The following is a 27,664-nucleotide window of genomic DNA, read 5'->3' as shown; positions in this document are numbered from 1 at the left end:
GGTGCGTGGTGAAGCGGGCTCTGAGCCGGCAGCTGGCTCCAGGCGTGGGGGAAAAGTGGCAAGAAAAGCAAGCAAGCAAGGAAGCAACGCGGGAAGTTTTAACGTGAAGGTAGCGGCTCTCCTCAAAGCTAACAGGTCAGCATGGACAGAACAGGTGAGAGGACTTCATGTATAACTTAGATGTGTCCAAGAAGGGGAGCCGATTTAGACCAATAATAATAATTTTAAAGTGAGAAAAACGTTCAGAGAAATCTATGATCCTTCCGCTGAGAGGACTGTGCAGACGCGACACTGGGGTTTGAGTTCTCAAAACAGAATTTCCCTGGGGTTTTCTGCAGGGTAATCAGATTTAAAAGTAACTGTTCAGATCCCCAGCTGTATTTATAACCTTGCCGGCAGCCAGCGCAGAAGACTTGGGATGCTGGTCTGCTTGCCCGGAGGGAGATTTGAAACCTCAAGTACCAAACCAGTGTCTTATGTGCTCCCTTAAGCAGGCCCCAGTAAAGCAAGCTTTCCTCCAAAGAGGATGTTTCTTAAAGTAGTAACCAACACCTGTTTAAAAGGCCAAGAAGTCTTTCTTCTGATTATTCCTTGTCTTTTTTGGAAGCCAAGTGCCTCAATATGTACCTTGCACACTAATTCATCTGCGTAGGCATGTGCAAAAATACAGAAACTTTGTGAAGAATTCCACTGACTCTTGCATCTGGAATCAATACATGAATGCGTTGCTTCCAGGGCGCGTGTGGTTGGGGGCACGCAGCGTGACATACAGGTTTTGCAGCCAGAATGCTTCTTCACATCAGAAGCAGGGAGAGGATGTTTTTCCCCTTGCAAGTCAACACGATGTTTTGTGACAATGAAAAGGAAAGTGTTCTGTCAAATGATTAAGGGGACAGGGGCTGGCAAGGACTTGTGGGTTGTGCTTTGGGATGAAGTTGAGGAAATGTATTTCCTGCTTTGAGACTGAATATTCTTTTCAAAATCCAGTGCGGTCACAGACTGAACTAACCTGAAGGCAATACAGCACCCGACAGTGACGTGCAGCCAGTGTACAACAGGTGAGCCTGGAAATTTCTCATGATGCGTTAGCCACCAAAATTTACTGCTTATGTTCTGGCATGTGAGAGTATAGTTGTCATGAATTTGGAGAAACAGAGCTCATCATTAATTTTAAGACCTGGCACAGAGGTTCGCTTTGTGCTCAGAATCCTCTTTCAAACAATTTTTTGAGCAACTGAGCTTAAGCTAAGGTTTGGCACGAGCAGCTGGGGGAGGGAAGCTCAGCTGCTTTTCTGTGTAAAACAAAAGTATGAAGGAATGGTGGAACTGAAACTTACTTTAGAATTTGAACATGCAATAGTGAGAAATGTTTTGCTGCTGTTTGCTTTGGTGTAGCGCCCTCCACGCAGCGAGTGGATTCAACGGCTGTTTTGTATAAGGCACTGTTTCTGTTCAGGCAGGTAGTACAACCAGGCCTTGCCCTTAACAGCTTAAAGTCTACTCAGGCAAGAGAAAGTCTCCTTCCTCCCCACCAGCCCTCCGAAGAAAAGAGATTCGAAGTGCTTAACTGTGTCACAATAAGGTAAATCAGAGCCAAAAGCACAGCTCAGATCCTCTAGCTCCGCACCTAGTCCCTGAGGCGCCCAGCCAAGTTACCTTCCTGCTACCGCAGCGTTGGCTCCTGCCATCACTGTGGCTTTACGGAGCGGAGCATGGCATGGCTGTAGCGCAGCACAGTGGTATGTACAAGTGTTTCTCAGATGAGATGGAGGTTGGCTTGCAGGTTGCTGTAGGCGTGCCAAGAAAGCTGTTCCACTGTCATGTAATTTTAATTTTGTAAGATCACAGGGGAAAGAAAGACCCTCCAGGTGCACGTGCAGTCTGTCTGCCACGTACTGAGTAGTGCAGCTGAAAAAGTGTCTGCCCAAAAAGTCTTCTTCATTGAGCAGGAATGTGGTAATAATATTTAGTCGCAAAGCTTCAGAGCTTGGCAGGGCTCGAATGGGTAGGTGAGCTCCCAGTCGCTGAGGAAAGCGATGGAGTGAGCCTGCCAGCTCAGACACCAAAAGCCAAGTGCGTCAGGCTGTTGCTCACAGAGTTTGATACCATCTCTACATGAATCACAATGAGAGTGGTCCAGGGTGCTCCATAAGGTGCCTTAAAAAGGCTCGCCCAGGAGAAGTGGGCGTGAATTGTAATATATGAAGGAGACTTGTACAGTGAATGAAGATTTTGTGATAGGAAGAGCTGGCGTTTTAGACTTTAGGGCCCCACAAGTTGAGCTTTCTTGGGATATCTTAAATTTTACCCCCTCATGTTTCCTTTTGCAATCCCCCATTCCCATCCTTCCATTTCCTTTCTTACATCCTCTCCCTCTACTTAAAGTCCTCACAATCTGGGCCTTGGAAAGAGCTCCATGCCAGCAGGATTGGATAAAATGAGGATACTCTACCCAGTAGAGGGCAGTGCATAAATTTGGAGCTGGTGCAGAGCTGCTGGGCACAGCACACATAGAAAGAGGGTCTCTAGAAACAACTAAAGTTGGAAGCACTGCTGCCAGTTCAGACGATTCTGACCCGTGCTGTCACTCAGCTTAATGAGCACTTATTGCTTATTGCAAGGTGAATTAGACTTAGAGTCTGTTCGGTAAGTAAAGCCTTCCTTGTGAAATGCCTCTTCTTCTTCTCTTCACAAAGTACCATTTCTCGTGGAGAAACAAACTGTGTTCCCTTTCTTCCCTGCTGATGGTCTCAGAAAAGAAAGGCAAAGTCTAGGGAGAAAGCAAATGATTGGGAGACATTATTCCATACCCCCTTCTCCCTTGTTTCTTGGGGCAGGAAAGTAAACGCTTTTGATCTGAAGGGTCGTATCAGCAAATCTCCAAAGAGTAGGATAAAGAACAAACTCAGCTTTCGTTAAAAGTCCTTACCCCTATTTTATAAACGTTGGCTTGGAAAATGACAGAAAATTCAGAGGAATCACTAAACATTTGTGCAGCAGAAGCATGGCTTACTGGCTAGAAATAGGGCAAAGGCTAGAGAGAATCTGTTCAGAAAGCACTGGGAATATGGATGCCAGGAAAGGTCTGCCAGGAGGCAGCAAGGGAAAAAACATGGTTCTGGAGATGGTTTTGAAGGTAGGAGACTACTGTATCTGTTGAGGATACATGAGATGTTTGCCTGTTTGTTAGTTTGTTTTTCAAGAACCACGCTCTTAGCCCTACTAGCAGCAGTGTAATGCAGGCAGAGCTTCCTTTATTTATGCTCCAAGCCTTTCCTTGCCCTGTGAAACCACCAGGAGGGGTAAGGTTGTCATACCATTTATGGTATTCCCCAGTATAAATTCCCTTATGGGGCACTCCACACCCTGCTGAATTCATCCCCCCTGCAGGGACAGTCCTCTGGAAAAAAAAAAAAAAATCAAAAAACTTGAAAGGTTTAAAAAAGCAGCAGGCACTCCCCATTTCAGCTTTGTTCCTAATTTTTGAGAATAGAAGCAGACACTGATTCTGTTATGAGGCTGGATGAATTGGCAGGCCAATGTGTCTGTGGAATAGCATGTTGTTTAGAATTTGGTATAGTAAGTGGGTGATCCGTGTGGGAATTAATATGGGAATGTTAAATCAGCTCAGTTGTGTTATGTTATGAAGACACTTGTCAATGGGTAATCAAAATATTTTTCCAAGTCTAATAAATTGCTCTTTTCTTGTAAGAACAGTTCAAGTAAATAGGGTCACATGTTTTACTATTAGTGTTTTGAGGTTAGAGCCTCTCTAGTGCTGATATTGTAAATGGTAGCTCTTACATGAAAGCGCTCATTATCTAAACTGACCAAATCAGCAACATCATCTTTAGAAAAGGGGAACTGAAGCACCAAGAGATTCAGTGATTTGCTTAAAGTCACAGAGCGAGATAGTCTGCAGAAAGGCTAGGAATGGAACATAATTCAGGTCTTCAGAGCCCCATACTAGAAACTTAACCACAATACCATCCTTCCTGTTTTAGTGGGTTTTGTTTTCTTCTCCAGAATCTGAATTTTCATTTAAATGAAACCCCTGAAATCGGAATTCTTTGATTTTGCAAGTAAATTAGACACCGCACTGTTTCTGAGTCTGCTTTCAGATACACTGAAACCAGCAGAACTGAGAGAAGTGTGAACCTCTGTCACCCACTTTAACTAGGTATTAAGGTCAGAGTCTGACGTATTTAAATGGGACATACCCAAAAGATGTAACTATTGTGACTAGACACTTCCTTATACATCTCCATTTCCATACTATCCATACTATCACTTTCTAAGTTAAGAGATAATAAAGGGGGCCTGATGAATACAGCTCATCCTCTTATCCTTTCAGTCATTTACTTCCAGGTAAACTGGCTATAAAAATGACTCACTTTACACTGATGTTAATTATCATGCTAGCGGTCACTGAAGAACAATGTGTGTATGGCACAGTTGTCACAGCATATGCAAGTCATTATGCCAAGAACAAAACACATTTTGAGATGTCACCAATTTGTTATCAAGCCTTGATAAGCATCAGGCCTGTACCTAGACAAGGGCTAGCCAGTCAGTACGGAATTAATAAGTTCTGTCTGAACTGGAATTCGTGCTGTTCTGCAGATAATGCACAAGTCAGATCCCATCCAGCTCGAATGGACAATAGAAATTAGTAGGTTTGTCTTCTAAAAAGGATCACGGTGAGTATTAGTTGTCAGCAAGTGCACACGTCTACTGGCTAGGATGAAAAGCTGTGGTTTTGGAAGTTAAGCAAATTAAGCTTAACTGTGTATTAAAACTGAGTAAGAGTTGAGCCTCTCCCTCCTGTAAGTTTCTTTGAATAGTCCAAATTGTCTGAAATATATCTCTGTAAGAGATACAAACTGTTATACTTCAAATAAGTAATAAATTAGCTGTCTGAGGCTATGAGGAAAGTTTCTTTCTAAGCTGGCTATTCTGGAACTGTTTATTTTAAAATATGTTAGTTCCTTCTTCTGGGGCAGTTAATGCTGGTTTCCTTGAGACCAGACTAAATGGACCCTGTCTGATGTTCAGTGGAAGTTCTTTTGTTGATATTAACTAAGTCAAATCAAGATTCACATTAGTCTCATGAATTCAAATGCTGAACAGTTAACCATACAAAAATGTGGTTTGGGTTTTCTACATTTCAGTAGTTTAGACATCCTTCTTGGTAATCAGTTGAGTGAAAAAAAAAAAAAACCAAGGAAAGCCTCAAATTGTTGGTAAAAGCATTATGAAAGGGCAGCCTGCTTTCTGGTGTTTTTTTCGTACAAATGAGAGATTTGTGTTGCTTGGTTGTGTGTGTGTGTGTGTGTACGCACGCACGCACATGCATACTCCACAACTGATGGAGGAACTTTGGATCCCTAAAAATCATGTTGGTGCTAATTGCAGAGTAGCAGGCTGCCGTTCATACAGGGGAACTGCTGCTATAAATACTGAACTGGATATTTTAAAGCAGAGCCATATGAAGGCAGTCTGGCTTCCAGATACACTTACTGGACTACAGAGGTTTCTGTGCTACCTGGAGGAACATTGACCTTGAATTTCAGAGCCAGTTGCTAATTTTACTGCAGTCTGGCTACCACAATACCCGAGTCATCCTTTCCAACAGACCTCTGCTCCCTTTCCATTGCCTCCCTTGCTGCCCCAGCAGCTCTCTGTCTTGATGTTGAAGCCACGTTCTCTGTTTCTCCAGTTCCCTGTTCTCCAGTTCATGTCTTTTCAGATCCCAAGCCCATGAAAGGAGAGGGGTAACATGGCACAGGAAAATCAGCCATGGCACTGAACCGTGCTGTGGGTTTTGGAGCCGAGGTTACTGTACGTGCAGTTAGAGTCCTCAGGCAGTTATATATCCATGTAATATGGGAAGGGGATGCTGACTGTAAAGAGATCACAGGAGAGGTCATAAGCTTTGGGGAAAAGTTATTTTTGAGTGGGAACGTTGAGGACACCAAGCAAAACATCAATTCATAATCCAAAAAGGCTTCCAGTGTCTATTTATTACTATTTTAATGGTATCTTTACCCTCTGCTCTTATAGCTTCCCATTCTCACAGGCATTTTCTACCACTTCTCTTTATTTTCAATGCCTGTTTAGATTGTGTGCTGCACGCTTTATGTGATTACAAATTTGCATTTGGTGCTGAAGGTGAACGGCGTTGATACCCTTTCTGGTGCTCCCATGATTCCATCTATTCAAACCACATGCAAATGCTGCGCTTCAGGTGAAGTAACTCAAAGGATGTGGGATCAGTTTCTGATGCATTTCATTCATGAGCATAATCCACATATGAGGAGATTTTTATGGTTGGGGTGAGGTGGAGCAAATGACTCAAATGTTCCCTCACCTTTGGTTTTCAGTCCACAGAAGCTAATTACAATTCATTCTTAATATGGTCAAATGGACCCAAATCTCAGTTCTATTTCCTTGAATGTAGAAAGACTCAATAGTCCAAATTAAAAGGAAAAAAGAGGTCTTGTTCTTAAAGTGAACAAAGACCGATACAATGCTGTTATAGGAGACAGGAGTAGCACATAGGAAGCTGAGAAATAAGAAGGTGGTGGCATAGCAGTATCTTGCAGCTTCTCATCCAGATCCAGGTGGACAATCATATTTCTTTCACAACGCACTGAGACACTTTCAGATGACTTGGTTGGATTTTTAATACTTGAAGTCATCAAGCCTAGATCTGAATAGATCACTGTTAATGTTCAGCCTTGAGAAAACATCGTTTGTGGGCTTTCCTACTGCATGATATGCTGACATCCATATTCCTACTGTGATTGCTGTAATCTATCCTAATTGACAGATCTTTTTTACAGTGGCGCTCTAATCTCAAAATCATAAACCGCCCGAACTCTTATGATGATGGAGTATATTAGGGTCCTGCAGTATCTAGTAACTCCTATACCCAACAAACAGAAACTAGTGAACGTGCATCTTTTATTCTACTGTACGGATAGATCCTATATAGATTTTATTATTGTGTTACAGCCTTGGCTAGTTAGGTAACATACATCTGCAAAGATCTAAGCAAGAAATAGCTAATATTAATTTTAATTTCTCAGTTTTCAAAATATTGAGAAATTAGCCAGTTTTCTGTTCCTCCCCTGTCCCTGGAGAAAGGATAGGTCCTGATAGGTGGCCCAACAGTCTGGTTCAGAATACAAATATTAATTCCTCATTTGCCAAGAAAAGGAAAGGAAAAAAAAAACCCGCCATAATTGCTCTTGTGGAAAAAGAATTGGATTTTTTTCTTCAGACATTCTCCCTCTCCAGACTTACTGCAAACCTCAGCCAATTTTACATGTGAACTCAACAAGCTGTGTTCAGAATAGATTAGCTTCACCATATTCCAACTCCAGCAGAATTTCTAGGAATCAGGAGAATAAGCTGGCTATTTCTGACACAAGACAAAAGTCCTTTAAATATAGAACTTTTGGCATCTGTCGTTGAAGTGGTAAATTAGAAACGTTATCCAAAGATACTAATGAAGCATTCTCTAATTTTAGAAAGATCTATGTCAGTTAGATACAGACCTCACCACACACACTTTTGGAATAATTAAGAAGAAATATTACATTATGTAAAATTAGTGTAGCTTACCATGCAGGCCTTGATGTCCCCCATCAGTAAATTAGGTAATTGAGAATATGAAAGTGGGAAGAGTGCCCAGCCTGGAGGATTTCCTCCTGGAGTTCTGGAGACATCTCACTGAATTGCTCATCAGGAGGTTTGAACTCTGTGGTGGCTCACTTTTTAAGGGCAGCTTTGTCCTCTGACACAGTGAGAAGAGATGCTACGCTGTATTTCAATTGCAGATCTATTTCAGTTCATAATAATGTCAAAATACTGGCAAATTGTCTGATAATGAGTCCAGAACAAGCGTTAGATTTAGTCACATACCCAAATTGAATTGAGCTTGCCAAGGTGACCTTCAGAAACTTACTGAATGTATGAGTAGTGACATGTGATGACCTCAAACCACAAGTCATTCTAATACAACTTTACTCAGAATAAAACATTTGGTAAGGTGGCTGGAGCTATTCTTATACGCAAACAGTTTAAATTTGTACTTCTCTTTAGTTCTTTGTTCCAGCTGTCCTGTTCTGGCTCTGTCTTACACCACAACTTGGAGTATGGCCTGAGTAACCTCTCCGTTTCTGCAGCAGTACCAAAACTATGTCCATGACATTCTGGGTTTACTTCTAAACAGAATGACCTGTATATTCCTGGCATTACAGCCCTATTCAACATATATTAATGCAGCCTTCAGGTGATTGCTGGTTTAGTATATATCTAAGCTGAAGTTCTGTAATTAGATTTCTCTAATCACCAGTTTAAACATTCAGATCACCTGGGTGATAAATTGTCAAGAAAAAGCAGATACAATTCTTCAAATGTCAAGTGTTGGGGCTTTGTCCCTCAAGAACTTTTACAGGCAAACAGATGCAATTAAGCACCTACTACAATAATACCAAGAAATACCAATAAACTGATGAATGTGAATTTAAATCCTGTGCTCTCTCTAATGATTTCCCATATAAATAGGTTTACATCCTCTGTCCCTGAGTCTATAAGGAAAGGTTAAAATACTAACAGGGAGTATGGATTTTCCAGTTAGTCAGTGAGAGCTGTGTCCCTTTCTAATGCTCACACAGTGCTGTGGCTTACACATGGCGAAGGTGGAGCACACACTTACAGACAAGGTCTTGCACAGCCTGAGAGGTTTGTCTAGCTTCAGAGGCCTGCCAGACACCCAGAATTTCTGGGTGCATTAAAAATGCTCCAGTATCTTCCAAGTCCATACTTACAGTATATACTTTGGTCAGAAGGAAATCTTTTGTGAGTTTAGATTTCTTTGCTAAAGGCTTGGCAGGAGCTTCATCAGAGCCCTTCAGAAGATTTCCAGTTATAGTAGTATGTAAACACAGTAGCAATAGTACAATGTCTGTGATCTTGGGAAGTTTCTCAGGAATTTTTTTCTTTGTTGAGCACGTTAAACATTTTGGTCTGTAGTACGTGCTGGTTCTTTAACAGAAATGTGATGGATGTGCCTATGGAAGGTTGCAACCATGACTTCATGTTAGACTTGACTTCTGCATCCAAAATGCTGCTAGTGGCAGTTGGGCCAAAGATCTCCAAGTAGATGTTTTTAGCAAAATGGAAAAGCAGATTGCACCCAGAATAGAGCAGTGGGGCCCAGACCTTAGCTTTAGTGCTAAAAATAGCTTATTTTTGAAGAGATGAAAAATGAAGACATTCAAAGCTCACTTCTAGATACATTTGTGTTACAAATTTTGAATTAGCTGAAAGGATACCCCCTAACTCCCTCTGTTTTCCTCCCTTCATTCTGGCTTTTCATTCTTTGCATATTTTACCCTTACTTACTTAGCGTCCTGCTTTCCCCCGCGCAGTCATTGACCATCGGGCCGCAGACTGGGGAAGCCCAGGGTGAGACTGTGCACTGTGCCGGTGGAGCAATGCCGAGGAATCCCTGCATGGGAGGGTTCCGGGTGTCAGGGCTGGAAAAAGCAGCTTGCCTGGTTCAAGCACTGGAAAAACCATGTCCTCACTTCTTGCTTGCTCATGGGCCATACTAAAAATAGCTCATCACTGGTAAGTCTGCAATATATAGCAATGTGGTATTCCAGCAGTAAGTTGTGTAGCATTCTACGCTTTTCCTCCTCTGTTTCTGTATGAAACTCAATAAAAAACTTAGTCCGATACACACACAACACACACAAAAAAGAACGCATTTACTCTCAGTGGCTGCGTTTACCATCAAAGTTGGTAGTGTTTCCTGAAATTGGTTTCTGATCCCCCTGAAAGACTGTGGGCTTTTCTTTTTTTCTTTTTTTTTCTTTTTTTTTCTTTTTTTTTTTTTTGTTTAAAAGGTTAATTTCAGGGAAACTGAACAAGATACATGAAACTCTAAAATATCAACTGTGCAGATAAATTGTGGTATCAAGGGTGTAATGCATGTGACCTGCCTCCAGTTCCCTGAATTCCAGTGAATTCCCAGTTTCCACTAGCAGGTGGCAGACAGATCTGAGTGTGGTTGTTTTCTGTTCATTTTGTGCCAACATGTGGTTGTGGTGGTAGAAGGGTAGGAGGGGTGAGATTTGGGGGGGAGAGGGAAACACTAGACTTGAGACTGGGGGGGGTAAACCCATTGGGTTTTACAGTGTTGCGCTCATAGAGTTGTTTCAGATCACATATGAATCCTCTTCATGTGACCAACATGCTGCATAAAATACCAAGAATGGTACAGCCTGCAAATCTTTGTCAAATAGATCATCTCTTGTGATTCATTCAGCATCCTTTCTCTGCTGTATGTATGATGATGTCTCAAATGTGTACTTGAAAGGCAGGGCTAAAGCCGAATCTGGTTTTAAAAAATGAGCCACAGGCAGAGTTTTGTGCAGCATAAAAAAGAAAAAGAGATCCTGAGTGTCCAAAGCTGCTGACATAGATTTCCAAAGCAATGCTTCTGGACTGAACTGAATGTTTTTACTGGCTATTTAGAAACAGCTTTAAAAGACTTCCCTCTCTTAATTTCACTCGTACCTTAGCTCTGAGACGCTGCGAGTGTCACTGGCAACTTCCCAGAAGTCCTGTGGCTGATTCTAATTTGCATAAACTGTTTTGTATACTGGCAGAGAGAAATGGGTCCAACTGAAGTATTTCTCCTCCCAGCCCCCTTTTCCAGAGCTTGAGAAATATGACAGCGACCGCATGTTTGCGCAGGAAGAAGCAGATTTGGGAGGGTCTGTGTCGTGGCATTGTACTCCGCTGGTTTTACTACACTAAGGAGCACTCCACGAATGGAGACAAGTCCTCATCACTGGGGATTCAGCAGCCATTCCCCTCTGAAAATGGGATTTTGGTGCAGTCATGAGGCTGTGCAGAGACCCCATCGCTGTTCCAGAGAATCATTACCCCGTTTCCTCTTCTGTTCTCCTAATTAGCAGTTTGCACTTCAGTACAGCCCATACCACAGCCTTCCTCCTGTCTTGCACACTGGCGCACACACTGCACTGACGTTATGTGGTTTACAAAGCCAAGAACTGAAAAATTCGGCAATATCAGATTTACATTTGCACATGCAACCTGAAATCTGCCCACTCACACCTCTATGCACTGAGTGACGCAGGGGTGCTGGTGAAATGCATGGTCTTAACTCTCACAAAACTAGGATAGAATTTGCAGGAAAAGACGAGGAAGGCCCTGTCTAAATTTTAAGGGCTGGAATGGGCAAACAATTACTTTTTTTAACATAGTTTTCTCTAGATAATTCCGTATTTTACAAAGTAGAAAGGTATAAAAAGAAAGTTTGCTAGCATTCCAGAATGTTTTTTTGATACAAACTTATTGTTGTTTTAATTCTGTTAATTGCCAGAAAGATAATGTGCTGTATGTGGGGGAGAGCAGGACTCCAGGTGCTGAATGTAGAGATCACTGAGTTGAGGTGGGATAGGTTGGCCCAAGTGTGGTTCCCCCACCTCTTCTGGATCTTTGAGCTCCTGCCTTAGTTAAGATTAATGGTGAGACACCAGAATTGTCTGAATTTTGAAGATAAATGCTTTTGTGCTACTGTAGCTGCCTGTGCTTGTAAGGTATACAATGACAGCATGCTAGTTTCTAAACAGATACAGTTCAGCAATGCAAAGCATGCGTGCAGGTCAGGTATGACTCAAATAAATCAGAGTGGATGGAGAAAAGGTACTTTTGTACTGGAGGTAGAAGGGGCAGTATTTCTTCCATCTGAAGTGAATATATAGAAACCTCATGAAAAAACGACACTAAACATATGTGGCCTTTTGGAAAGGGTCTCTGTGCAAATGCATCCACAACATCTAGAGCGATAAAAATCATCTACTGAGCTGAGTCGAATGGCATCGTTGAAGTGGAGCTGTAAATAAAGTGGTAGGCGGTTTCCTGCTAAAACTCCCCTGCATGTCCAAGAACCCACTGTGACTCAGCCGTTGCAGTCACTGGGAACTCAGTGCAGACACCCTTTTCTAGTTGGGTATTTTTACTTCTCTTTTTGCACCATATCAAGAGGGACTCCATTCATCCCTGGAGGAACCGAATTGACAATATGACCCATTACTTTTTGTTGTCTTAAGGTAATGATCTTACGGTAGACCAACGAGACTGTTTGGACTTCTTATTAAGCTGTCTGATTATCGATGACTTATGCCTGCAAAATGGTCTGTCTGCTTGGATCTTTGCTAGACCGTCATGTGAAAGTTCTTGGGACATACATTAACATACTTAACATAACTGGGCTATTACTTGCATCTCTTGATGGCCTAAAAATTGAATTGTCATTGCTTTCATTTCATGTGCCAGAAGACTCAGGAATGACTGGGGTTTTTATTTTAAAGAGTATATATGTAAACATACTGAATGGAAGGGAGACAATTATGTATTTGCTTATAATACATTTTCTAATGTACCTACTGTTCCTTCAAAGAATTAGCATCTTCGGAAAGATGAACTGAGCTGGAAGAAGCTATGCCCTTGTTAAAACAACAACAGTAGCAATGTCTAGTAGTTTTTAGGTCAGCAGCATCTAGAGTCTCACTTGCCCTAGAATATTTTATGTTTGAAGCTGTCAGATGTCATCTTGCTCCTCCGGGCTCATAGTTTTGGTACGTCTGTTGTCATTAAGCTAATGCCTTCCCTGGTCCATTTTGAACCTGCACAGATAGTTGCCTCTCCATGTGGAAAGTTCTGTTCCCACAAGACTTTAAACTTGGCATTGGCAATTAATAAAGCAGATTTGGGAGATTTGCAGGTTTCCATGAGCTGAGCTTGACTGGGCTGTTGTTTTCCCCTCTTTATCCCACACAATATTTATTCTGTTGCTTCTTTGTTTCCTCTTTCATTTCTATCCTGCCTTCTCTCCTCCAGTTCACAGTCCTTTTCCTTTTTTTTTTTTTTAATTTATTATACTCCCTCTGTGCTAGTCCCAGCTAATTCCTTATTGGCTTTTTCCATAATACTGCTGGACGTTTGTCCCCATCTGACCTTTCTCTGCATGAACAAATCCCAATGTCCCAGGTTTAAAATTTGCTCTAGTCTCTGCTTTTTTTCTTGCTTTCCAGCCTGATGTTTTCTAATTGCTTCCTATAATTTCTGTTTAATACCTCTTTTAGTTTCAAGATGCTCTCTGTCTTTTGCTTTCTTTCTCTCCCTGATATTAAGTATACTTTGTACAGGTTTTTTTCTGAGAATTAAGTCTACCTTCTCCTCCAGAGTTTTCAGTTTAGCATCTGAAGGTTATCTGTGGTTCCTTGTTAGTGAACTTCCTTTCTGGGAAGTTCAGCCTCCTTGTATTTTGACTCAGGTCATTAACATCAAAGTAGATTCTTTTTTTCTTGCAAATTCCCATAACTGCCCACCTTTCTTCTCTTTTCTCTTCCTCAGTCCTCTCCAGTACCACACATAGCAGTGCTATATGGTGAATTGCTTTATAAAAGGTGACACCCAGTTGCTTTCCCTCAGAAAAGTCCTCTTTTGCTGCTCTTACAGCTGTGAATGGTGGAGGATTTGGTATGTTTTGAAATCCTCCCATGTGAAAAGCAGCAGTCAGGGTTTTCACAAAGTGTACCAGAGGAGGGGATACCCAAGGAGCTGGTGCCAGGAAGGAGCTCAGATTATTGCAGAGGCCAAAGGGAACTGAGGGGTGGCTGACATTGGGGGACCTGACAGTGGGGAGTGGGCCAAAAGGCAGGGGCAGCGCTGGGAGTGCCTGCGGGTTATGAGAAAGCAGCTCTGGGGTGATTCCAGGCAGGCAGAAAGGGAAGTGCAGGAAGGATGTGTAGCCCAGGGTTGTTGGGTCAGGGAGGGGATGCTTTGGTGTGGAAGGCTGGATATTTTTATTTTGTGAGAAGAAAGTCAGCTCTGTAGAGAAGAGAGAGGTTTTGAAATGGGTTTGGAGAAGTGGGGTAAAGGATGTGGAAGACACAGGGTCCAAAGACTGGGGGAACTGAGAGCAATGGGTGGAAGTGTTGCCGATGTGGTATGGATGAGGGGACTCAAAGGCAGGAGGGGCCAGAGATCACCATCTAGCAGAGCTGGTGCCATTAACTGGGACCCTGGTCTGGGGACTGAGGACACACAGTGACCTGCCACATCCCCCTTCCTCCCAATGGACTGCTGTAACCCTCACAGCCCATCTTTTTCTTCTGTCAGAAATATGGTGGTATACAGTATGTCAGTACATGGTACATCCACTTCCAAATAGAAGGTTTAGCAGACAATCTGATATCCATGATAAAATGATAATTTTATTTCACCAGGTGACCAGAATTCTTATCCTCCTCCTCCCCCGCATGCTCTTTTTTGAAGTATATTAGTCTTAAGGAAAATTACTAGGCTATGTGGGTGGTGACTCTTGTACCCTGCAAACACAGAGCGGCTGCTGAGATCCTGCCTTCTGAGAAGAGCTCAGCAGAATGGCCGGCGAGGCCAGTGAGTAGGCAGAGCCCAGGCTGCTGCGGAGTGCTGCACCTCTCAGCATCCCTGCAAGGTGACTGCTGCTGCGCCTGTAACAGGACAGCCCATGCTCACGTCGGCGAGGGAAAGTGTTGCACCGTTATTGGTCATGGTGAGTCATTTGCACCTTCTGCTACATCTGGCATGAATTTCATTTTAAGTTACTATACTGCATCATTATTTTCAATATTTCCTTCACCAGAAGCTGGAGCCACAGAGGTGAAAATAATTACATTTACCAGAATCTGTCATTAAAATTGGCAGCTAGTTCTCGCTAGAAACAAAAGAATCAGATTTTGAACAGCACTGAACAGTGCCAGTCGCATATTCACACGTGGAGTAAAACTCTATTCATCAGAAGTAATAAAGTGAATATAATTCCCAGGTATTGAAATGCATCTGTCTGCACTTCTTTCTATGTGAGTGGAAATCAAGCAAGGAAATGGTATTTGGGGGACAAATCTAATTAACCATGAAAACGACGAATTTACAAGAAGACTAGCCAGCCTGGTTTAATTTCAAGAGAAATTTGTGTCATTCTTTTGTCTTCTCATAACACTGTTTGCAACTTAACACTAAGCATTAGCTTTAAACGTGCTTCTGTACGCCACAACCTTGGATTACATCCATGTTTTTGATCTCACCCATATTGTGAGGTTGCCAGTGGCTCTTGTGGCCATTCAGATTTACGTCTACTGTTTAAAACTACCGAGTGGCCTCAAATAATTAGATAACTGTGCTGTAAAATCCTGGACCGCTTGGATGACATGTCCTGCCTTCAAATACACAGCTTTGTGGTAGCTTGGAAAACTTTCCACCAGGAGTTTACCTCAATGTCTTCCCTGCTTTTTTCTTGTACATGTATTGAAGTAGTTTACAGGGACAGGTTTAATAGGAACTTGGACTCAGCTTTTCAAAGAAATTAGGAGCAAAAACTTCTTTACTTGCACACTGTGCCTGGCAGGTATAACTGCAAGGGCTTTCTGCTGAAATAGAAAAGCCACACTGAGAAGTAAGGGAAACACAGATAGCCAGAACAACACTCAATTTGAATTGTGTCTGTTTATATTTGAATCTCTTGTTTGTAGAAAGTTCTGGTTTTATCTATACTACTATGCAAGTTCCTATAAAAGTCAGTTTAATTTTAGTATTACTCAATTTCCAAAGAAATCATTTGGGTTCGTGTTTAGAACTTACAAGCCAAGCCCCCTCTGCTGGACAGAAATATCATGTTTTCATCCCTGCATGCTGAAGACATCTAGTAAAAGCATTCCAGCTTATTACTCTTCAAGTAATTACAGGCTCAGAGTTCACACGATCATTACTGTCTTTGTATTATCATCTATCATCATCTGTCATCAGTAGAGTTGTAGAGAAGAGTCAGGATGATCACTGCAAATGTGTTCAAATCCCTCTGTTTGAATGAGTATTCAGTCAGTATGTTGAAAATTCATCCTGTCATCAGATTATTTTAACATCCAAGTCATTTTCAGTAGTGTCCACCCTCTTCACCCCCCCACTATGTCTCGTATGCATTATTTATGTCCTTTGTTAGTGATGTCATTGCATGCAGTTAGAGTGTACTTGCATAATATGTCTATATGGGAAATAATAAAAATCTGAATCCAAGAAGCACACATGCTTCTCCAGGGCAATTCAAACTGCAGAGACCTGCTCTGCTTGTCTTTAAAGTGTGACAAGGGAAGTTCGCTAGGTGAAAGACAGTACTACATGCTGTTTAAACTGTGCTCGTCATTTGTGTATGACAAAGCCTTTTGCAGGGACCAGCTTTATATTTACAGATCAGGAAATAGGCCCAGCAAGGAAAGACAATCCATTAGCTTGAGCACTAAATAAGGACGTGGATTTAAGCCCTGCTCTGAAACAGACTGCCTGGTGACCTTGCAATAATTAATTAGGCTAAAAGCCAGAAAAGAAGTGTGCCACAACATTGAGCATTGCCCAACAAAATTTTGAAGTTTCTGAGATAAAGTGTTGGATCCGTTTATGGTTCTCTGTGGTGCACATTGAGAGCTGAGTTTCTTTGAAAGGAGATCCAAAGCAGCCAGTATGCCATGAAAAGCCAGTAAGGAACTATTGCCTACAGAGGTGTGTCTGAAGCTTTTCCTCCTCTTGAGCCTGTTCAAAAACTGGTCTTTGAAGAATGGCAGTCTCTTAAAAATGGAGCAAGCCAAGAGAGCGTTGCTGGGGCAGCTCATTAGTACTTAGAAGACCTCTTCAGTATGTGGAAAAGTGAGATCTGTGTCCCTGCTCAGCAAGAGGGCAGTCAAACTTTGGTTCCTCCCTTTCCTGGAAGGTGTCCTAACTACACCTAAGTAGAGGTCTCTTCTCATTGAAAGGGACGGAGGAGTGTTTGTTAGCCAAGAGAGACTTGGAGCTTAACAGCTAGAGCACTCACCTGAGTGGGAATCACTGGATTCTGGTGCCTCCTCTGAGTGCTGTTACATATCGTACATTAAGTTATTAGATAAGCCACATAAGTGGTATTTGAAGCTCAGCCAGAATTCAGTGGCTCACCTCTCTCAAATCAATGCCCCAATCTGCAGGCTTAAATCTGCAAGTCTCATTCTTTCTGTAAGTCAATGGCTTTGAATGCCTTTCTGTGAACTAAAGCAAGTTCACAGGAAGACCAGAGAATGTTTCCTTCTATAGGCTTGTGGTGAGTTCGTCGTTTCAAAATGAGCTTGACGAGCTTGACAAGTCCTTGAGTCCCTCTATGCCAGGAAGGGATTTGAGCCTGAATTTCCCACATTTAAGCCTGAAATGCCCACATTCCCACAAATGATCTCACTGGTAAACTGTTGGATAAAACTGATGAGGTTGTGAAGATGATGGTACCCCTTTAAAGAAAATGTATCTAATGAAGTCTCTGAAGGGATGAGAACTATTTCAAAGCTCTATTATTTCACTCAGTTTGAAAAAATAGTGACAATTGTCCTGTAAAAATCAAACTGTAGCAAAACTGAGGGAAGGAAAACCATACTGAATTGGTGTTCTGTGTTAAAAAAATACTTTTTAATGTACTTGTATTTCAGATGAAAATGTGAACTAATTAAATTTTCCTAGAATATACTGTAAGTACAGCATGTATCCTGGTGAGGTTAAATGAGTTTTCAGTCTTAGCTGTAGTAGCCAATAAATGCTAATATTAACAACAGGTTTGGACCAGAAAGAAGTCTAAGTAGCCCTGAGTTCTAGGGAAGTTAGAAAACCGAGCCCATGTTTGGAATACATGCCCAACCTTTTCACTCACAAGGCAGAGGGTTAAATACAAGTAGTCTCAGTTTTTGTGTATGCAACATTTTGCGACCAGGCAACATTTCCTGTCTGCTGAAACGCAGCTGCATTGCCTCCCAGGTTTAAGTCAGCTGTTGCTTTATAATTTCAGCACAATAATGAGTTCCCTTTCCTTCTGAATGAGAAGGTTTTATTGCAGGGTCTGTGCACACTGAAGGAAGAAGAGAGAAAGAAAAAAAAAGGAAGCAGGAAGTACTTCAGTCCCAAGCAGTGGGTGATCAGAGACAGCTCTGCAACTGGGGGAGCAGTCCTTCCTCCTGAGGCATTTGGCCAAGCTTAGATAAACCTCAGAGTTTTCTAGGTCTGCAATCTAGACGTCTCATCCTACCTTCACAGGAATCTTGTGCTTCTATGATCAGAGCTAACCTTCTTCCACAGAGGCCAAACTACGGCCAACCAAGCTGTAGCACTTGGTAAAAGCTGGGAAGAGGAAGCAGAAGCTCCCTCCTACCTGAGCGGGATGGAGGACCAGGGCTGACTCAGGATACGACTTGCCATTTTCCAGAGGCCTTTTCATGCAGGGTCTGTTCATTTCTTACCTTCTGAAATATACAGTCTGCCCATTTATACAGAGCTGCAACACAAAGATACAAGCTTAGAGCTATTAAGTTGAGGTGCTGTACAGTCAGACATTCACAGATAATATAAAAGTGTGAATGAAAACCAGCGAAATGAAAGCCATGATGGAAACTTGTTCTTCAGTATGCGCCTGCACAAGAAATGGCTACCAGGAAAGAGGAAAGCATTGCTCCTAAAGCGTCTGTCTGTAACTTTACTGATGAAACAACAAAGCAACAGTATGCTCTTTCCTACTCATGTACCAGGAATTTAACTGAGCTTGATGCAAGATTACAGACCATAAACTACAGTTTGAGATCATTGCAAAACGTGCAAACTGCTTTGAACTCAAGAACAGAAACTTAAACTTTCCCCACAGCTTAGGAGTAAGAACTTCATGGCACTGCTTCTTTTATGACTTTACAAGTACTCTTTACAAATGTTATGAGTTTGCAACACTCCACAGCTGTGTGCTGAAGACTGCAGAAGTACTGGTGGAGGGAGCTCTATTGTTTTACAGCTGGGAAATGCAGCCTTTAGAAGGAAACGCATCTATCTATTTTAGAGATGAAAAAGATTCTCTAATTACTTTCAGTTCTGTTTCCTTTGGCTGGAATTTTTGTCTTCCCCAGTCAATCATGTGTCCAGCTAGAGTCCAGGGTAGTACAATGGCATTTATAAGAAACAGAAGGGAAAGCAGCCACAAGCAAAAGGGACATTCACTGAATACTGTCAGCTTTGAGTAAAATGTTGCACTATTTAAATGAACACTCCTGTGACTGTGAACTTTTTTTGAGATTTTTTTTTTTTGAGATTTTCTTAATAAGGAGTGTTCCTTCCAGCCTTGATTTTGCAAGTGACTTACAACCATTACTCGGGCTGATACCAAAGAAGGCTTAAAGTATGTAGCACGTCTCAGAAGGCACCATGTATCCTTCAGAACAGGGCCCAAGTCAGAAGAATCAGTAGAGTGATACTACAGTGCTGGTTTTGTAGGTAGCATATACTGTAATTTAACTGGGCTAGCCAAAGTATTTTATTAACTCTATCCACATTAGATATGCTGAATCTAACCTATATACCTGAATGCTTAATTTTACCAGGTAGGGCGGAGCAGTCAAACTGGGGAGTGATTGGGGCCAGCCCAGTTGCATTTGGAAAATGTCTGCCCTAAGCTTTGAATTCCTTCATCAATATGATTAACCATTGTTAACCAACCTGGATGGAGGAAAAAAAGGGGCCTGGAGAATATTTTTGCCGTCGCCCAGATGTTCACCCAAGTACCTTATCGCTCTCTACAACTACCTGAAAGGAGGTTGTAGTGAGGTGGGTGTTGGTCTCTTCTCCCAAGTAGCTAGCGATAGGACAAGAGGAAATGGGCTTAAGCTGCGCCAGGGGAGGTTTAGACTGGAAATTAGGAAAAATTTCTTTACGGAAAGGGTGGTCAGGCATTGGAACAGGCTGCCCAGAGAGGTGGTGGAGTCACCATCCCTGGAGGCGTTTAAAAAACAGGTAGATGTGGCACTTCGGGATATGGTTTAGTCTGGTCTACCCTTGATTAGTCTAGAGTGGGCTTGGTAGTGTAGGTTAATGGTTGGACTGGATGATCTTAAAGGTCTTTTCCAACCTAGATGATTCTATGATTCTATGATTCTATGATTCTATTTGATTTGGCAGAAATGAGTGTAAAATGGATTGCATCAAATGACAGCGTGAACGCAATATTGACTATGCTTCAGCCTCCTTAGCTCCACTGGTGAGTGCTGGAGGCTCTCGTGGTCTGGAGTGGACCAAAACACCACTGAGTTCCCAGCAAAGGAAGAGCCAGGGGTACCAGAAAGCAGATAAATCAGTTGTCTCTGTCAAACAGTAGATTCAACTATTGAATTCTCCCTCTGCCTTAAAAATCTATAAAAACAACGAAAATGAAAATACCTAACCCACATCTGTTAGGATTGTTTGTTAGTAATCACAGTATTATCTTTTAAAAGAGTCTAGATAATGTGTAGTCAGACTAGAGAGATTTGTAGATAAGAAAAAGAAACTATTTTGTGCCTTTCACTTTCACCCTGCACAGTTTCTCGTAAATGAAGCTGTAACCAGCAACTGAGCCCGTGTACTCTGATGAGCTTTGCCTTGCAAATCTGAGGTCGTGTGCCGTCCTTTTCCGTTCTAAAGTGTCTATTGCCTGAAATTCATATCTATTCAAATGGTATCAGAGGTACGGATCTTCAAATGGTCCTGTACAAAATTTGAAATTATTTGAATATAAGTGTTTGATGTTTGGAACATCCAAACTCCAAAGGTGCAAGCAAAAACATGCACACATTGTCATGCCTGCTCTGCAGAGCCACTTTATGCTATGTGACATTTGCATGAATCTTAGAAACCATCTATGCTGAACTGATGTCTCCTACTAGGCTCTTAAAATACTGACAGTTTCTATTTTGAATAAACAAGCACTGTTGGCTTTTGCAATAGAGTGCACTACTGCAAGTCTGGTTTTATGGGCTTGTCAGGTTTTGAAAATAAGGCATACTGGTTTTGCATTTATCATTTATTGCTGCTTTTCATGACAAGCTGAAAGCTTGCTAAGTTTTTGGCTTCAGTATTTTTGAATGTCTTGAAGAGTAGCTTTTTGGTTGTATTTGAATTTCAAGTCCAAGTTTTGTTGTTTAGTTTGGAGGCCTGGCCTATATAGAGCTACATTTAGAAACAACTGTTGTGTTTCACAACTATGTACATTTTAGCCATCTACAAAAAGTCAAATATATTTTTGTGATATCATTCATTAATAATTATTACAATTTATTCAGATAAATAAATGTTTGTATAGTTGCCTCACTGCAGTCTTCATCACAACCGTTAGTTCATTAGAAAGGTAGGTTACCTGTACATAAGAAGTGATTTTAATATTTTCCCTTGAAGTGGGTCCTTTTCACAATTTCTTTGTATGTTCCTCTGGTTAATTTTGTTTTCCTGTTTAGTTCATAACATGAGGTCTAGAGTCTCACTGGAATGAACCGATGAAAATCTTTTAGCACCAGTAGATAATATTTACCTTAATAGAAACTGTGTACCATGAGGTACTCATGGATCAGTTGTCAGTGATGGTTGTTCAAGACTTTGAATGCCAGCAATAAAACTCTGACCTTCACGCCATCAAATTCATATTTGACCCTGCATATTCTGGGCTTAGTGGAAAGAGATGGGTCTTAATTAGAGAGTTTCAGTATAGTGTTTAATATAAGGTGCTGTACAGACTACAAACTAGAACCTGTGATTAAAATCACTTAAATCAAGAGGTGGAGGCCATTTGTGACATCTTAATGTCAAATTATATTTTAAAATGTGACATTTCCATATGAGTCGTAGAGGTCTTTCTAAGCTGAACTGACGAGATGTCTCCCAGTTGGCTCATGCAATCTTGATTTTCTTAACAAATTAAAGAAGCCTAAGAATGTGAAAACATATTTCAGCAATTACACATCGAATGTCCTGATTTTGGAAGAATTCTGTGATTTTACTTACCATTTTACATCTTCTCTTAGACCTATTAAGAGATAAATAGGCCTTGTATAGCCCATACACTAATGTGACTTTCACCGAAAATTAACACTATTGTACGTGCCAACATTGATTGATTCATGCCAGCAGTTGGGGGAGTGAGCTGCTGTTTGTGGGTGGTATGGCAATAAATGCATTCTAAGTCCGGGCTTGTAACTACTTCCATTTTTGAACCTTGCTTTACAAAATGCACGCCATAATGTAAGAAATTGAAAAACCAGGGTTATTTAGGCCCCAGTCCATCTAAGTACATAAAAACATATAAGTGCTATTATTGAGCAGTTTTAAACAAAAGTTTCACGGCTGTTGATTTCCTCTTTATATTATTTTTGCTTTCTCAGTCATTCAGCTGTTTGTTCTGAATTCATGCTCCGCTTCCCCGCTGCAGAGAAGCACAAGGCCAGCTGTTTCTTCAGCTATGATTTTAGCTTTTGCTTTCTCAAGTACCAATACCAGTGCCTTGCCGCTCAGCACTTAGCAGCATTCTTCCCATTCAAGGCCACTCTTCATCCCAGTTTTACTGCCAGCACCAGGTAAGTCGGGAGCAGTTTCTAAAGAGGATGTCAGTGCTGCTAGTGCCCTGTGTCCAGTGCGGGATGCTTTTTGTCTAGCGTCTTGGGGAATCACATGGGCAAAGCTTTAGTCACAGCTTCATAGAAAATAAATGCAGCCATTTTACCTGGAGATTCTCTGATCTCAGAGCAAAATGTGGTTAGTTAAGGACAGTCACTACATCTGTGTCTTAGGTGATACTCCATGGGAATACAAGTGAAAAACATTGGCTAAAGCATAGGGAAGTGAGTAGTATTCACTTCTCACACGAATTTTCAGTGACTAGAAAACAGCTGACTGGGCTGCTCAGCTGTGTGACCTGCAGCTGCCACCAAGCTTGCTATCAAATGTCTGTCTCCTGACGACGCTGCAGAACACTCCCTCCCACAGCAACAGAGATGTGGGCTTGCTCCTCTCTGGCTCCCTATGAACTCTTGGAGGCTCATCTCAATCTTTCCTCTTCAAGTAGCTTGATGTTAATCTTAACCTTCCACAAGTTTTTTCCTGAATGAATGTAGGTGTGCGCTGAATGTGAGATTGGTATAAAATTCCCAAGTCGTTCTATTAAAACTCTGAACTCCTTTTAATCCTGTTCTAACATTTTATTAATTTCAGATTACCTTGATTGGTGGTGGTGTAGCTGTGATGGTTTTGGTTTAAACAAGATAAGGCTCGTAGGGAGAGATGGTCTCTTTGACTGGACCCAAGAAAGATCTTGCCTGCTTGAAAATTTGACTATTAGTAAAAGCCTCTCCCTGCTAAGCACCAGAAATTTATTTCATGAGTCTTTGAACAGGCCTTGAATATTGCAGAACCCTGCCAATGTATGCTCTGGAACAGCTGTAACTTCTCAGCCTTTCTGGCCTCTATGTCTATTTGTAATACTTGACAACTCAGATACTAAGTTTTCGAAAATAAAATGCCACTCTTCTGGTTACTTTTCTTTAGGAAAATTATTCTGCTCTCACTCCAGTGGATGAACTGGATGCTGACAGTGCTAATCAAGAGTATATTTATGCAAAGGCAGCAGCTGTCAAAGGAGGACACCGTGGTCTGTATTCCCCTACGCTGGTTATAGGGGCTCTCCAGTCCTGTTAGGCTTCTCCTAAACATCCAATTCTTTTATGAAGTGAAATGAAGTCAGAAAGACTGAATGACTGAAGTCTCCTACATGCTGGCTTCACTTCAGCCAGGACAAAGAGCTAATGCTTTGGATGCCATTCATATTTCCTCTTTAAAAAGAGTTCTTTTTTTCTTGGTGCAGGAGTTTGAATAAGCTCATCTGGAAGCCAGCTTTACAGACTATTTCCAGAGCAGCAAGCAATACCAGTAAAGTAAAGACTATGATTAATTCCTTTTTTTTTTTCTTTCATCATGTCACAGTCCTATTCCATAAAATACGATTTATTTCAGTTAGATACCAGCATATTTATAGCATGGAAAGGAATAAATAAGTGACACCCACTTCTGCAGAATGCAACTGGAGCTCTCTAAGCATTTCCTCTAAGTATTCTTTGTAAATTCAATGAGTCAGCTAAGCTGGAGAGCATTGCACTGTTTTCATAGCCTGTAGGCTACCATCAGTAGGGGTGTGCGGTGAGTGACAGGAACTGGTTAAGTTTGTGTGACGGTGACAGCAATGAAATAATTTCTCATGGTAAGGCTGGCTGTACAAGCTAAGGTTTCCACCCTCTCTGAGGAGGTGCCTGAGCCAGATGCTGGTTTTCTTCTGCCACACACTGGGTGCAGCTGTCTGCTCCTGGCAGCTGCAGGAGGACTCTTGCTGTAATGCTCCACTGATTCCACTATGCGTATGCTAACATGCAATGTACAGCATCCGTACTAGGTTCTCAAGAAAAAAAGAGCATCTGTACTAGGTTCTCAAGAAAAAAAGAGCGTGAAAGGGCACCTTGCTAATGCTTTACGTGATAGCATCTGCCACAAAAGTTAGTTCATCTTTATCTTAGAGTGACTCTCATGCAGTTTTGACAACAGTATGGGAGAGGCCAGACTCTTGTTGTTGGTGGTAGTAGTAGTAGTAGTACGATGTCTGTCACTCATATTTACCTGCCAAGTCACTTCTAAAATGTCACTTATTCAGAGCTATCTGCTAACTAAAACTTTAGCAAGTTGCACCTGGAGTTTTCCTGTTTCAGCAGGTGACTTGCCTGGCTACAGGTCTTTTGAAATTGCTGGTTGAACATAACTTAGCATCCATATGCCAGACTGATCAGTCCCAAAGCATAAATTAGAAGCAGCAGAAGTTCAAGTTAGGGATGCAAAACTTTCAACCCATTAATTCCAACCCATTGAGCCATTAATTTCAAATAATTAATTAAATTCAGTGATGATGAGGTAGCCTAAAAAAAAAAAAACCCTGAAGGATGAGGATGTTTTTCCAGACCTCATCCAGCATGTCAGCATGTCCACATTGCATCTTTTATGCAGTACAAAACAAACATCAGGAAACAACTGAATTTTATATTCTTGTTGATTGTTCATCTAGTTCTGTGTGCAGTATAAGAAAATAAGCATAAACTAGGATGGATCTCTTAAAGGTGAAACTTGACAGTTCTTGTCTGTGCTAAAAGTTGTCCTTCAGTGAAGTTTCATATGAATACCAGGGAAAGGAAGACAGTTTGTCTCAGATCCCTCTTCTCACTTATGGGTTAATGCATTTTTACAAAGTATTGTTTTCTTATCTTGCTTCTGTTATGCTTAGCTCCTGTATGCTGCTTTCTTTTACTGGAGGAGGATATAAAAGACATAATCATATCACTTTGCAGTTTACTCTGTGATTGTGGGCAGCAAGCATCTGCAAGATATGCTAACACAGAGCAGCACCTGCCAGGAGGTTGCAAAACAGAGCAGGTGGAGAGCTGCCATGGGCCTGTCCCCATCACACTCAAATCCTATGAACTTATGGGCTGCCATAGACAAGTTTTTCTATAGTGTCTGTTTTGTGGATGTTTGTGGGCCATTCTGACATTACCATTATGATCCATGAGTTTATCAGCTCCACACTTCATGTTTTTTCTTCCATCCATCTGTGGACCTTCCAGGTAGCCCTGTTTGAAAACACACATTTAAAAAATACTAAATATATTTGCAAAAAATAATCTTGATTACTTGGATTCCAAATTAAAAAAAAAAAACCCAAACTTTTTTTGAAGTCTAGTTAGTGACTTCTCAGTACTAGGAAAGAGAAACTGAGAAATAAAACTGATGAAACTTTTCTGTACACATTAACTAATGGACTCAGACAGATATCTTTTTTAAAACTCTTCTGGGTAGGATGAAAGACTGTAAAATATCAGAATTTCTGGCCAAGGCAAAGAAGGATTTTTCTGATTGTGTAATACCAGCCTTTTACCAAAATTAGAGAAGGGAGCAGAGAATTGCTTCCATTTTAAGTAGTACTGTCAGTGAGAGTGTGAAAAGGTATGAGCTGAACAGAAAATTTCAAGTTGCTGCTTCTTTGGAAATCTTTTTTCATGGAGATCTAGGGTTAAATTCTTTTCTAAGTTCTCTTGACACCATACCAACAAAACAGTGCCAGAGTAATTGACGGAGACCTGGCTCCTGCTATGCTCTGGACTATCTTATCTACATGTAGTCTGAACTTTTTTTTACCTATACTGTGACAGCATCTCACATGTATGTCAGCGTGAGGCATAACGGGAAGCAGGAGGACTGCTTTGAAGAAAGGCACATACTGTAAAAGCAGGCAGAAGATTCCTTCTTTTTAATCCACGCAAACCAAAACTCTGAGACCATCCAGCACGCTCTCAGGAAATGTGCTCAAGTTTAATCCAGTGTAATTTACAGCCTGTCAGCCACCAACTCATTGCCTTTTCCAACTGTGTGCTGAGCTTCCTCTGCTAACCTTAAATCAGAGGATGATCGCTGTGGGACCATCACTGGAAAAGAGTCTGTTGAGGCATCAGACGTTTTTCCTGCAGCTGCAGAACGTGTCTCCACGCTGAGCTGAGCCAGTCCTTTCATAAGACCTTTGCAGATAGCTCAGTATAACTTTGCTTTTTACTGAAAGATAAGGATTTTCTGGTTTAGGAAAACAAATATATTTCTTGGTGCAGATTGCCAGTGTTTCTGCCCTTCTCATAACGTGGTTTCTTCAAGGAAAGTCTTTTAAAAGGGACCTTTTAGTCTCTCCTGCAGATTACACTCTTGTAGGGGTCTTGCCTTCATCTGTGGATTTAATGGCTTAATAAGCATTAGACCCTATTATACAGTAACAAGTAGGGATACAATACTTTTATCAATATTTGGCACAATTATTTTTTTATGTGAAACTAAATATTGCCGCTGTCAAGTGACTGCAGCTTAGGGGCATAAATTACAAATGTTCTTCTCCTGTGAGCCTTGCTCAAATTTTGCATTCATATACAGTAACCATCTAATGTCTTTCTATTCCTGTAAGCCATAGGATTTGATTGCCAGATTACATGATTCTGTATTGTGCTTAGATGTCAGTGTTTTTATTGTTATTACCAATATTGTCTTTTATCCTTACTGTAAATGGTAACAAAGTTAACTGCTTCCTTACACTATAAAAGGAATAAAGTCCCATTTACAGAATGTCTCTAACCAGAAAATATCTCTGGAGAAAAGATATGCTGAATAAATAATTCATAACATGATGGGTGAGTAGGAAAAAAGGTCTTTTGATGTATTTTGCTACTCAAAACTGGATTTTTTAAATAAAGTAACTGGCTATTTCAGTGGAGAACAAAATCTGCTTTAAAGAAGAATGATTGCAGTGGAGTCAGTTCTCTCTGTTTTTACCCATTTTGCACTTTTATAGGTAACACAGAACTTGTGAAATTGAGGAATCCATCCCCTTGGTTTTCCTGATTCTTTTCTTTTTCTTTATTCCATTATCCTGTTTTTCCATTAGCTTATTTCTTGGCTTATTTTCTAAATGAAATGTCAACCCACCCACCCAAAGGAAGCCACAACGTATCAAGGATTTCAGATTGCGGCAAAGTGAATTATCTCGTCTGTAATATAAACAGACAGCAAATAAATTCTTAAAGGCCTTACCAAGTCTCTGAGCTTCAAGCTGCCTAGACTTTCAGTGCATTAACCTCCAGATTTCCATCTAAGTATATACAAT

At 41.2% G+C, this 27,664-nt stretch overlaps 1 long non-coding RNA gene across 4 annotated transcripts; it reads left to right on the top strand.

Annotated features, from left to right (window-relative positions):
* On the top strand, nt 1-27,664 carry LOC142594515 (uncharacterized). Of its 4 annotated transcripts, XR_012831462.1 has the most exons (6): nt 1-154; nt 988-1,058; nt 9,441-9,642; nt 14,451-14,644; nt 22,317-22,508; nt 23,476-27,664. It is a non-coding gene; the product is annotated as an uncharacterized LOC142594515 (long non-coding RNA). The 4 variants fall into 4 exon arrangements; XR_012831464.1 differs by lacking the exon at nt 9,441-9,642 and having other exon boundaries at nt 27,446-27,664; XR_012831461.1 differs by lacking the exon at nt 9,441-9,642.

Source organism: Pelecanus crispus, chromosome 11, assembly GCF_030463565.1.
Source record: "Pelecanus crispus isolate bPelCri1 chromosome 11, bPelCri1.pri, whole genome shotgun sequence".
Lineage (NCBI taxonomy): Eukaryota > Metazoa > Chordata > Aves > Pelecaniformes > Pelecanidae > Pelecanus > Pelecanus crispus.
Note: the sequence above shows the minus strand (reverse complement) of the source record. Positions and strands in the feature narration are given on the sequence as shown.